The sequence below is a fragment of the Tenrec ecaudatus genome, chromosome 14 (assembly GCF_050624435.1).
Source record: "Tenrec ecaudatus isolate mTenEca1 chromosome 14, mTenEca1.hap1, whole genome shotgun sequence".
In the NCBI taxonomy this organism is placed as follows: Eukaryota; Metazoa; Chordata; class Mammalia; order Afrosoricida; family Tenrecidae; genus Tenrec; species Tenrec ecaudatus.
In genome coordinates this window covers 92,216,281-92,227,235 of record NC_134543.1, presented here as the reverse complement: position 1 = coordinate 92,227,235, position 10,955 = coordinate 92,216,281, and the positions used below count along the sequence as shown (strand labels likewise).

The following is a 10,955-nucleotide window of genomic DNA, read 5'->3' as shown; positions in this document are numbered from 1 at the left end:
TCTGTCTTGGAAGAAGTATAGCCAGATCAGTCCCTAGAGAAGGACCTCATTCTTGCTAAAGCAGAGCGACAGTGAATAAAGAGGATTACCTTCAATGAGATGAATTAACACAGTGGCTGCAACAGTGGGCTCAAGGAACAACGATAAGGATGTCACAGGACTGGGCAGTGTTTTGTTCTGCTGTGCCTAGGGTCACTATGGATTGGAACCTACTAGATTGCACCTAAAACAACAGGTCACAAATTAATAAAGATACAGGCCTTTTGTTCCCAGTTCCTCTTCTCAACCGTTGGTGAGCATATGTCTCTGGTCCTTGACCTCTCAGCCACATAATCCCTTGCCACTTGGCTCATTCTGTGGAACAGGACGCCCACCTCAGCTCTGTCTCAAGGCCCCAGTTCAGTTCTCTGGTCTATCTCCATGTCTCAATGCTGATGCTCTGGTGCCTCTTCTGCTTCACTGTCTCCCCCACTCTATACAGGGATCTCACGCACACGCCACTGGTGGATCCTCTTTGCGGATAGTCATGGGATTCTCTCTGTCCTTGCTTCAGAGATGGCTCTCTTCTACCCAGAGGAATGATAAAACTGACCAGTCCCCTGTCTTAGGATCCGCTGCATCTTATTTGCATGTTCCAATGATGTAATGGGAGTCGCAAAGACCTGGAGAGAGGAACCATACCATGAAATTTCACTTCACAATTTGAAAGGGAGGTAGTCTTCCTTCCATCGAACACCCCCCCTCCACCCCCATTGAATTCAGTGTCACTCTTCTGGGCTCACATCATCTCCTATGAACACTTCCACCACACGCTTTAGAAGCAACAGCAGTGCTGGCAGATAATCACTGGACCGCCAGGTCAGCTATCCAAACGCACTGACCAATATGCACGCGGAAGTTGAGGCAAGAATCGGCTCCACAGTACCGGGCAGGATTTGGGTTTGTTACTATATTATTTGCCAAATCTATTAGAGTTATCTGTCTGTCTCCTCAATGAAATGTTATCTGTGCTCGTATGTTGTGCATGCCTAGCATATTTTATGCATGCAAATATCAGTAACTACATATAAAACTAAGCAAATATGAAAGTTTTAAAAAATTGTCCTTAATTTGTTTGTTTTCGGTACTAACATTGCTCTTCCCCATCAATTATCATTGGGTTATCTTTTCCTTTATATTTCTGCCTCTAGCAAAATTTCTGAAAAAGGCCTTCAGCTCTTTAGATGAGGTATGAGGGCTGGCATACCTTCAGGATATCAACATATTTTGTTTTCTTCATAAGAGTGGTGGGTTTCGCTTCTTCCACCCGGCCACGCCCACCGCACAGCGAGCGCGCGTCCCAGTCCCTGTCCTGTGAGCGTGGCCGCTCCTGTCCTGTGAGCGGGCCTGGGGGCGGGGCTGTGAGGGAAGGTGCCAAACTTAAGTGAAGTGAGAATTCTGCTAGAAAAGAAATGGCTGCCTCTTCTTCCTCCTCCTCGGCTGGTGGTGTCAGTGGGAGTTCTGTCACTGGCTCTGGTTTCAGCGTCTCCGACCTCGCCCCACCGCGGAAAGCCCTTTTCACCTACCCCAAGGGAGCTGGAGAGATGTTAGAAGATGGCTCTGAGAGATTCCTCTGCGAGTCAGTTTTCAGCTATCAAGTGGCATCTACGCTTAAACAGGTGAAACATGATCAGCAAGTTGCTCGGATGGAAAAACTCGCTGGCTAAGTATAAGAGCTGGAGGCAGATGAGTGGCGGTTTAAACCCATCGAACAGCTCCTGGGGTTCACACCTTCTTAAGGTTGACGTCGCCTCTAGCCGGCAGCATCCAGAGCCATCCGGAGAGTCACAGCTATGGGACTGAACTGCTTAGCCACATCCATACTTGACTTCTGTCTATACACAATGAACACTGAAGTTTTCCATCTTGCAGGAAAAGTTTGCTTGTCTTTTTAAACAATAGGGGGAATCATAGGTTTAGGTTTGAGATAGATTTCTAAAGCTCCACAAGCCAGGTAGCCAGCCATATGTCAGAATTGGCCAAGTGAATGGCTTCTGTCCTGTTGTTCATCTGGTGTCCGGAAATCCTCCCGAGTCAAGTCCAAGATCAGGATATATACCTTTAAAATGTAGTATTTCTGATGTCAAATACTTCTTTTTGCAGCTGACTATGATTTCTACTAAGGACCTGCCCAAATGAGGACTTATAAAAACCCCAAAATTTAACTCTCCTAGTTTTCAACATCTGATTCTATAGATTCTAGATTTCCCTAACCTCTTCTAGACATGCCAGATGCTGGCCAAAAAGCATTGCTCTTTGAATGAGGGAGCACTGTAAGAATAGAGCAGTGAGCAAGATCCTTTTAAACACAGGATTTCTGAGTTCACCTCTGGTGGATCCAAGCAGATTTGTAGCAAATAAATCCTTTGAATGGGCACCAAAAAAAAAAGAGTGGTGGGTTTCACTTAACAAAAGAGAGTCAGAATAATTAGTAAGCCTGATATTGAGTCAAATACTTATATTAATTAATTGTCAAGTCAAACAATAGTTTCAATTCAGAATACATTTGTAAAAAATTAAAATATTCCCTTTTTGCTTTCTCGATGTTTTTCCCATCACTAAAGGATAACAGGTTTTTTTAAGGTTAAAATATGCACAAATACATAGTGTATGCATATACCTATATCTATATACACATATAAAAGAGGACTTCAAAATTTCATGAAAAAATGCATTTTTTAGTTCCATTTTTCATGAACTTTTTAAAGTCCTCTTATCTGTGCATACTGAAGTCTTCAGTAGGGATTGCAATGCAAGATAAAGAAAACCCAAATCCTCACAGCTGGACCGATTGCCAGCATTATGATACATGGAGGGAGATTGAAGTCGCCAAGGATTTCATTTTGCTTGTATTCGCAATCAAGACTCATGGAAGTAGCAGTCAAGAAATCAAACATTTCCATTGGTCAAATCTGATGTCCAAGACCTCTTTAAAGTATTGAAAAACACGACTGTCACATTGAGCACGGATGCATACCTAAGCCGTGCTACTTTTCAGCTGTCTCACCTCCCACTCAGTGGCATCTCCTGGGCAGGTTCTCTCTGGTCACAGTGATATTTTGTGAAGGCTGATTTCAGAGAACAGCATGCAGCAGTGAAATGTGTTTCCTGCTAAAGAAAAATGCTGCAGAAGCTGCTGTGATGTTGAACACGGCTTATAAGGACAGCGCCAAGGGAAAACTCAAATGTGCCAGAGGCTTCCTCCTTTAAACGCGTGTGAAATGTTGATTGATGGAAAATCTTGTTCTGAACCTCAGCTTCTCCAATGGACAGAAATATCAACTCCTACTGCATTTGGAGTTCATTCCACCAGGTTCGACTGTTAATTAAGCTTTCTATTTAGAGGGTCTGAAAAGATTGCATAGAATTGTGCGACAAAAAAGGTCTGACTTGTGGCAGATGATTGACTGGCTTTGCCATCACCACAATGCACCTGTCGCCATCTCAAGTGTGTCAGTTTTTGGCCCAAAGCAGCATGCCTCTGTTGCTCCACGCACCTTACCCGTGTGACCTCAATCCATGTGTTCCCTTGAATGTTCCTTTTTTGAGTCGCTCGAAAGCTGAGGGACATGAAAGGACAGTGATTTGATGACATAGAAGAGGTGAAGAAAACAATGAGGGAGGTGCTGACAGTCATACAAACAGATGAGTTTGAAAAGTGTTTTCAAACAGGAAATCGCATACTTGACAAATGCATTAAATGTAATGTAGAGTACAGTGAAGGTGATAAGGTTGTTTTACTAAAAAATTTAAATACATAGCTTTGAAAAAATTATGGGTTTTGGGGGGGAGTATATATATATATATATATATATATATACACACATATATATATATATACACAAAACCATGGCATCAGAGCCCACATCTCTGATATCATACATATATAAGTTTGCATAAAAATGAGCAAGTCACTACATGTGTGTCAGAATTGATGAAAGACACCTAAAAATAGTGACAGGGAGACTAGTTCCCTAAAGTTAAGGAAAAAATGAAATACTAATTGTCTCAATTCTCTTTTTTAAATCATTTTATTAGGGGCTCATACAACTCTTATCACAACCCATACAGACATCAATTGTGTAAAGCACATTTGTACATTCATTGCCCTCATCATTCTCAAAACATTTGCTCTCCACTTAAGCCCCTGGCATCAGATCCTCATTTTCCCCTCCCTCCTTGCTCCCCCCTCCCTCGTGAACCCTTGATAATTTATAAATTATTATTTTGTCATATCTTGCCCTGTCTGATGTCTCTTCTCACCCAATCTTCTGTTGTCCATCCCCCAGAGAAGATGTCACATGTAGACCCTTGTAATCGGTTCCCCACCCTCTCTCCACCCCCCAGTACAGTCACTCACACCCTGGCCCTGAAGGGATCATCTACCCTGGATTTCCTGCATTTCCAGTTCCTATCCATACCAGTGTACATTCTCTGGTCTAGCCATATTTGTAAGGTAGAATTAGGATCATGATAGTGGGGAATGAGGAAGCATTTAGTAACTAGAGGAAATTTGTATGTTTCATCATTGCTACATCACACCCTGACTGGCTCATCTCCTCCCCGAGGCCCTTATGTAAGGGGATGTCCAGTGGCCTACAAATGGGCTTTAGGTCTCCACTCCACACTGCCCCCCTCATTCACTATATGATTTTTTGTTCTGATGATGCCTGATACCTGATCCCTTCAACACCTCGTGTTCACACAGGTTGGTGTGCTTCTTCCATGTGGGCTTTGTTGCTTCTGAGCTAGATGACCACTTGTTTACCTTCAAGCCTTTATAACTCCAGACACTCTATCTTTTGATAACTGGGCACCATTAGCTTTCTTCACCACATTTGCTTATGCACCCATTTGTCTTCAGCAATCATATCAGGGAGGTGAGCACACAATGAAATGAATTTTTGTTTTTTGATGCCTGATAACTGATCCCTTTGGCACCTCTTGATTGCACAGGTTGGTGTGCTTCTTCCATGTGGACTTTGTTGCTTCTGAGCTAGATGGTCACTTGTTTACTTTCAAGCCTTTAAGATCCCAGACACTGTATCTTTTGATAGCCGGCCACCATCAGCTTTCTTCACCATATTTGCTTATTCACCCACATCTCAATCTTTAAATAAGTGGTTAACCTTTATATTTACTCGGCCTTTACATTTACTATTCCAATATACCATTTATATTAAGAAATCAGTGAAATTATTTGAATTTCAAGGAACAACATCTGTGCTTTTGATAACTTTAATCTTGGATATAACCTCCTTATTCTAGCTATCAATACATAGGTTTTAAACAAAGGGTTATGTAAATGCTATCGGTCTATGTCTTGTCCAGACAATTATCAGTTTGCAATTATATGCTTTTTAAAATGCATTGAGTCAATAGAACAATAAACACAAAAGGAACTAAGGAAGGAAAATTTTTATTGCTATAATTGTTTTGTGGGTATGAACAGCTACCTATGAACAGGTTTTTTTTTTGTATGAAAAAAATCGAGTGATAAAATTATGGTTGCATGTGGTTAAATTGCACATGTTCCGGATGATATTATAAAAGGCAACAAAATTGTGAGCATCATCTTTCTCCTCTCTTTCTTCCTTCTGAGCAAGCAAGATCCCTGAAGTAGCTTTGAGGATACTTTATTTATGGGCCTGCTAGTTCAGGAGCCACACACCAATTCATCATGCTCCTGCTCTGTGCCATCTGGTATAAATAAATATCCCTGCCTGCAACTTTCTGTCGGGGCATGTGTTTACTGTTATGCAGATGAATGCAATATGGGAAGACATTAAAGTTAAAGAGAGAGAGAAAGAGAGATTGCTTATGAAAATGTCTACTGAACGTGTATATCCCTACTCCTTATGCACAAAGGCACAGATCATCCAGAGGCCTAGAGCCCTAGCGACCACTAACTCAAAGCTGGTCCTTTAGCTTGCAGCTCCCTAGGGAAGAGGTGAAAATCAGCAGGGCCAACACGGCCGAGTTAGCAAAGTACGTGGCAAAGAGCCTCCTTCTGCAAGTCCTTTTAGTCACCTCACACAGTATGTTCCTGTTACTTTTGGGAGAAAAGGACAGCTTGGTAAAGTGGGCACAACGGTGAAGAGAGGTTTGAAGGCAGCAGTCAGCATTCAAGCTGAAGAGTGAGAGAAGTCTTGGGGGTGGGGCAGGGGGGAGGGAAGCAACACTTACGGAAGCAGTGACATGGCCAGAGCTCACACGGAGCAAAGTACTGCTGAGAAGCATGTAGAAAAGGTTTGGAGTGCAAAGAACTGAAAGGTTTGGAATCAAGCCAAACAGAAACGGATGACAGTGACTCCAAATGTCATAAACCCTGAATACCCTCTGGACCAGTGACTGACTGCTCACAATGCTGGAGACAGACATCATATGCCTCCTTCCACCTCCCCCCATCCCCGTCTCCCCCGAATTCTCAAACATCTAAAGATACAGGAGGTCTTACAGTGGCCAGTCACCAAGAGAGAGCAGGGAATATCCTTAAGGCACCAGATTACAGTATGAAAATTAAATGATCTTTAATCCCAGACATTTGATGAGAACACCAAAGTCCCAGAAAAAAAAATCAGACACAGTGAAAGATGCAGTGAGAAGAAAACATCTCAAGGGCTTAAAACAAACAAACAAAAAAACCCTTTAGACTTTTTTCTTAAGTTTTTTGGGGGGTTATTTTCCCCCTAAACTTCCAAGAAAGAACAAAGATCTAATACAAGCAATCTAAAGATTCTTATTTGATGTGTAGGTGCTTCACCTGCTTAAGTTAAGAATCTATACACAAGTAGCTATGCATTGTAACATTGAGGTAAGTTTTTACATCATATCAAAGAACAGCAGCAAACAACTGTTTACAGTGGTGAGATAAACAAATGTAAGAGTTAATGAAAACAATTTTACCTTAAAACTGTATTTATGATCACGATGTATTCGCCATGCTATAAAGAAACTGTGGACAATCATCTGTGGATCTATTAGTGGTGCTTATTACCCAGGTAGAATGGTTGCCTTGGTAAAGCTTTAGGAGGAAAGGATGCCTCCAAATTAACAAAAAAAGAATAAATGATTTTCTGACTTCAAGATAAACTGCAGCCCTTATCCCCAGCGTGTCCGTAAAGCCCTTGATGTATCTTCTAAGGAATATTTTTGAGCCTCTTTTATCGGCATTTTAATATTCCATAATGTTTTCTGTTAGTCAGTTTATTACATCCTTTAAAGATTTAATCCAATTTCCCTGGATGTGTTGCTCAGAAGATTAATTGTTCCTATTATTTATCTGTACAGCAAGAGTTTTCCTCAAGAATAAGCTCTGGTCCTTTCCTTTTTTACTGGACTTAAGCATCTCTGGTTAGGAACTGGGGAGTTTGCCTTTGAATTTAAATAAAAACAACAAACGCCTTTCATTAAACTTAGATTTTACACCTAAACCAATTTATTTTGTTGACAGTGGTTTCTAATATTGAAAATTTCCAGAATGCTAAATTTAAAACAGCTTACGATTAAAAGTAGGTTGTTGATTAAAAGCAAGAAGACCTGCAATTACCCATTATTTACCAAATTGCTTGATTTCTGGGTTGTAGTAATTGCCGAACACTAATTAGGTATAGGACAAATTAATAACTGTCCAGTTCGATGTTGAAATCACTCTCTAATAGAGCAGCAGTTCAGGCGGCTAGGTATTACCTATGTCGTCATTCCAATGGAATGACTTTCACACCTGGAACCTGGAACGTGCTGGAGTGAACTGTACTTTTAACCACCACATTCGCTTACTCTACTGCACCAGCAGCGCAGTCACAGGAAACAGGCTTGATTCCTAAAACCGCACTTGAATAAAGCCAAACAGACACCAGGAGGCCCTCTGACTGAACACGAAGAGGAAAAGGCAAGGAGGCATATTGACTGTACGCTTCAGTTCTTGAAACTTTCCGCTTTGCCAATCAGGCTGAGGCATTCCTATGTCCCTTCCACCTGAACTGTTCGCTGCGCTGGGTGGGATGACAAATAACAGAATGATAGTAACTTTCCAGTAAGAACAGTTCCTTCTCTCTGAAAAAATGAATGTCACGTTTGCAAAAGCCAGTGTTTTAAAGCACCCAAGAGGAAAACAGCCCAAGCAACTCCAGCACCTTGGTCTCCTCCCCAAACCAGCTCTGCGCCGCTATCAGTTTGATAAGCAGGCTTTCCTCACCCATGAGACTATAACATGATAATGTCATTCAGTAACCCTCACACCCTTTCCTGCTATTTGTCCAGCACAGGAAACGGAGGATTTTCTTGTCGTGTGGACACAGAGGAAAGATCTCGCCAGCAAATACTGACCCTCGCATGCAAACAGACCCACATCCTCTTTCCGCCTGACAGCTTCCTTCCTGCATGCTCAGAACAATCTACCCTTCAGATCCCCCCCCCCCCCCCCCCGATTTCTTTATACTGACTGCTCTGAAAGCCCTCGAGGAGAAGACCAAGGTAAACTGCCACTCACCAGCTGGAAGTTCAAGCAAATAGACTGACGTTGAACATAGTCGAAGGTCCTGGGACACCCTCCAAGCACGATGATAATTGTATTGGAAACTGTGTCAACCCACCACAAAGAAAACTTGTCATTTCCCAGTTACCTAAGAATCTGGCCCATCTGGACAACCACACTTGATGTTTCATGCCCAAGTACAAAAATATAGCTTATAGGCCAGAAATGTCTCATCTCCAGCTATCTTGAAGAAAGGCAGCTGTTCTTCAAATCTGGAGATTTAAAAGATAAAAGAGCTTTGACCCGGGTGGGTCAGGAACGATGGTTGCACATCCAAATTAGCAGCTGTAACTCCCTCTTGTTTTCTCTAGCAGCTTAAGTTTACCACAGACATTCCAAATGACCATGGAACTTGGAGTTGGTGGTAAAGCCTCGTAAGATGAATTATTTCTGGTTCATCGTAGCCATTGCGGTCGCACCACAAGTAAGGGCAGTAGAGTACAACTCTTCCAATCTCTTGCTGTTAAAAATAAGTATCTTAAGCTTTAAAAAGTCTAATTCAATTCCGAAAACAATGTTCCTAGGAAGCCTTCGCACTTTCCTCGGGTGTAGTACTTTCTTAGAATTTGTTAAGTTGTAATAGAAAAAGTTGAAAAGAGCCCTTGTTGATAATTCCTTAGGCTCTAAAACATTTTCTGTCCTGGACAAGTCTCCTGCCATGATATAACCATGAAATAAGGCTCAAGGTTGCACAGCAGGATGAAGAGAAGGGCATCAGTTGAAAATAACACAACCAAACACAAGGTCTGTTATCGCCAGTTGCCTCCAACCACACACATACTCTAGTACTCTCCAACACACTTGCACATGAAATGGTAACTAAGCAGGGTAAGAAGAGACTAAGCACAGCTATTTCTTCATGGAAGTGATTGAATTAGCAAGCAATATTCATGACCAAATAATTTGTTTTCAGCATTTTAGCCAACTGGTGTGTTTTTAAACTTAACATTAATGTTTATTTAAGAATATGTGAAAGTTAGTCAAAAAGTATAGACATACAGAAACTATTTCTAAATAAAGATATAAGAATGTGAAGCTATGATTTATCAACATATCCTCCATCTATGCAGCGGTACCTCCCCCAAACAGATTTTTTTTTCAAAGCTATGTATTTAAATTTTTCACAAAATAATCTTATAACCTTCAAAGTATTCTCCATTACACTTAATGCATTTGTCACATTTGGGATTCCATACTTGGAAATATTTTTCCAATTCATCTGTTTGGATGGCAAATAGCACCTCCCTTGTTTATCTTCACCTCTTCTATGTTGTCAAAACGCTGTTCTTTCACGTCCCTCTTCATTCTCGACAATAAAAAGAAGTCACAAGGAGTGAGGACAGATGAGTAAGGTGCATGAGGCAAGAGAGGCATGCTGCTGTCTGCCAGTAACTGGTGCACTGAGATGGCTGCATGAGAAGATGCATTGTCATGGTGGCAAAAACAGTCTGCCATAAATCAGGCCTCTTTTGTAGCACACTGTTATGCCATTTTTTTCAGACCCACTAAATAGAAAGCTTGATGAACCGTCGGACCTGGTGGAACAAATCCCAAATGCATTAGGAATGGACATTTTTGTCCGTCCGGGAAGTTAACTGACATTCAGAACAAAGATTGTCATCAATCAACATTTCTACTTTTTTGAAATGAGAAAAGCACTCATACACTTGAGTTTTTCCCATAGTGCTGTCCTTGTGAGCTGTGTTCAACATCACAACGGTTTCTATAGAAGTTTTCCCCCGAAGGAAACTGCTTTTATGAAAATATTCACGGTGACCAGAGAGAAACTTCCCAGGTGATGCCACAGGGTGCACTAATTCAGTGTGAGTTGCTTGATGCTTGCCAAGCAGGAAAAAAAAATGTGTACTACGAAAGCTCTGCCCAGTGAGGCTTTTCTGGTTTTTTTTTTTTTTTTTAGTAGTACCCCCTCAGAGGTCTATACCAAGGATCAGTAAACTGTGGCTTGCTAGTCATATGGGGCGCTTTCAGTGTGTACATGTGGCTTTGAAGCAAAATTGAAAGATTTAAAGGACATTATTCTGATAGTGGTGATTTCATTTGTTGATACAAATATATCTATTGCTCTGGGATAATTTTTAAATTGTTGTCAGGGTTAGCATTGGTTCTTCCTTCTCAAACTTTTCCAACCTCTGACGTGCACACATATGAAAGTGGTGTTTCCATTTCTGGAGAATTTGCCCTGTTTGATTAACACCAAATCAGAGCACAACTGGAATCATTTTCTTGGTGTAGTGGGTATGCATTGGCTGCTAGCCCAGTCGACAGCTCAAAGCCACCAGCCTCTGGGGGAGAAAGATGAGGCTTTCTACTCTCGTAAAGAGTTGCAGTCTTAGAACCCCACAGTGGCAGTTCTACCTTT

The 10,955-nt window shown here is 41.5% G+C and overlaps 1 pseudogene; it reads left to right on the top strand.

Moving 5' to 3' along the window:
* Nucleotides 1–1,409: 1,409 nt before the first annotated feature.
* Nucleotides 1,410–1,778, top strand: LOC142426334 (anaphase-promoting complex subunit 16 pseudogene; annotated as a pseudogene).
* Nucleotides 1,779–10,955: the final 9,177 nt, after the last annotated feature.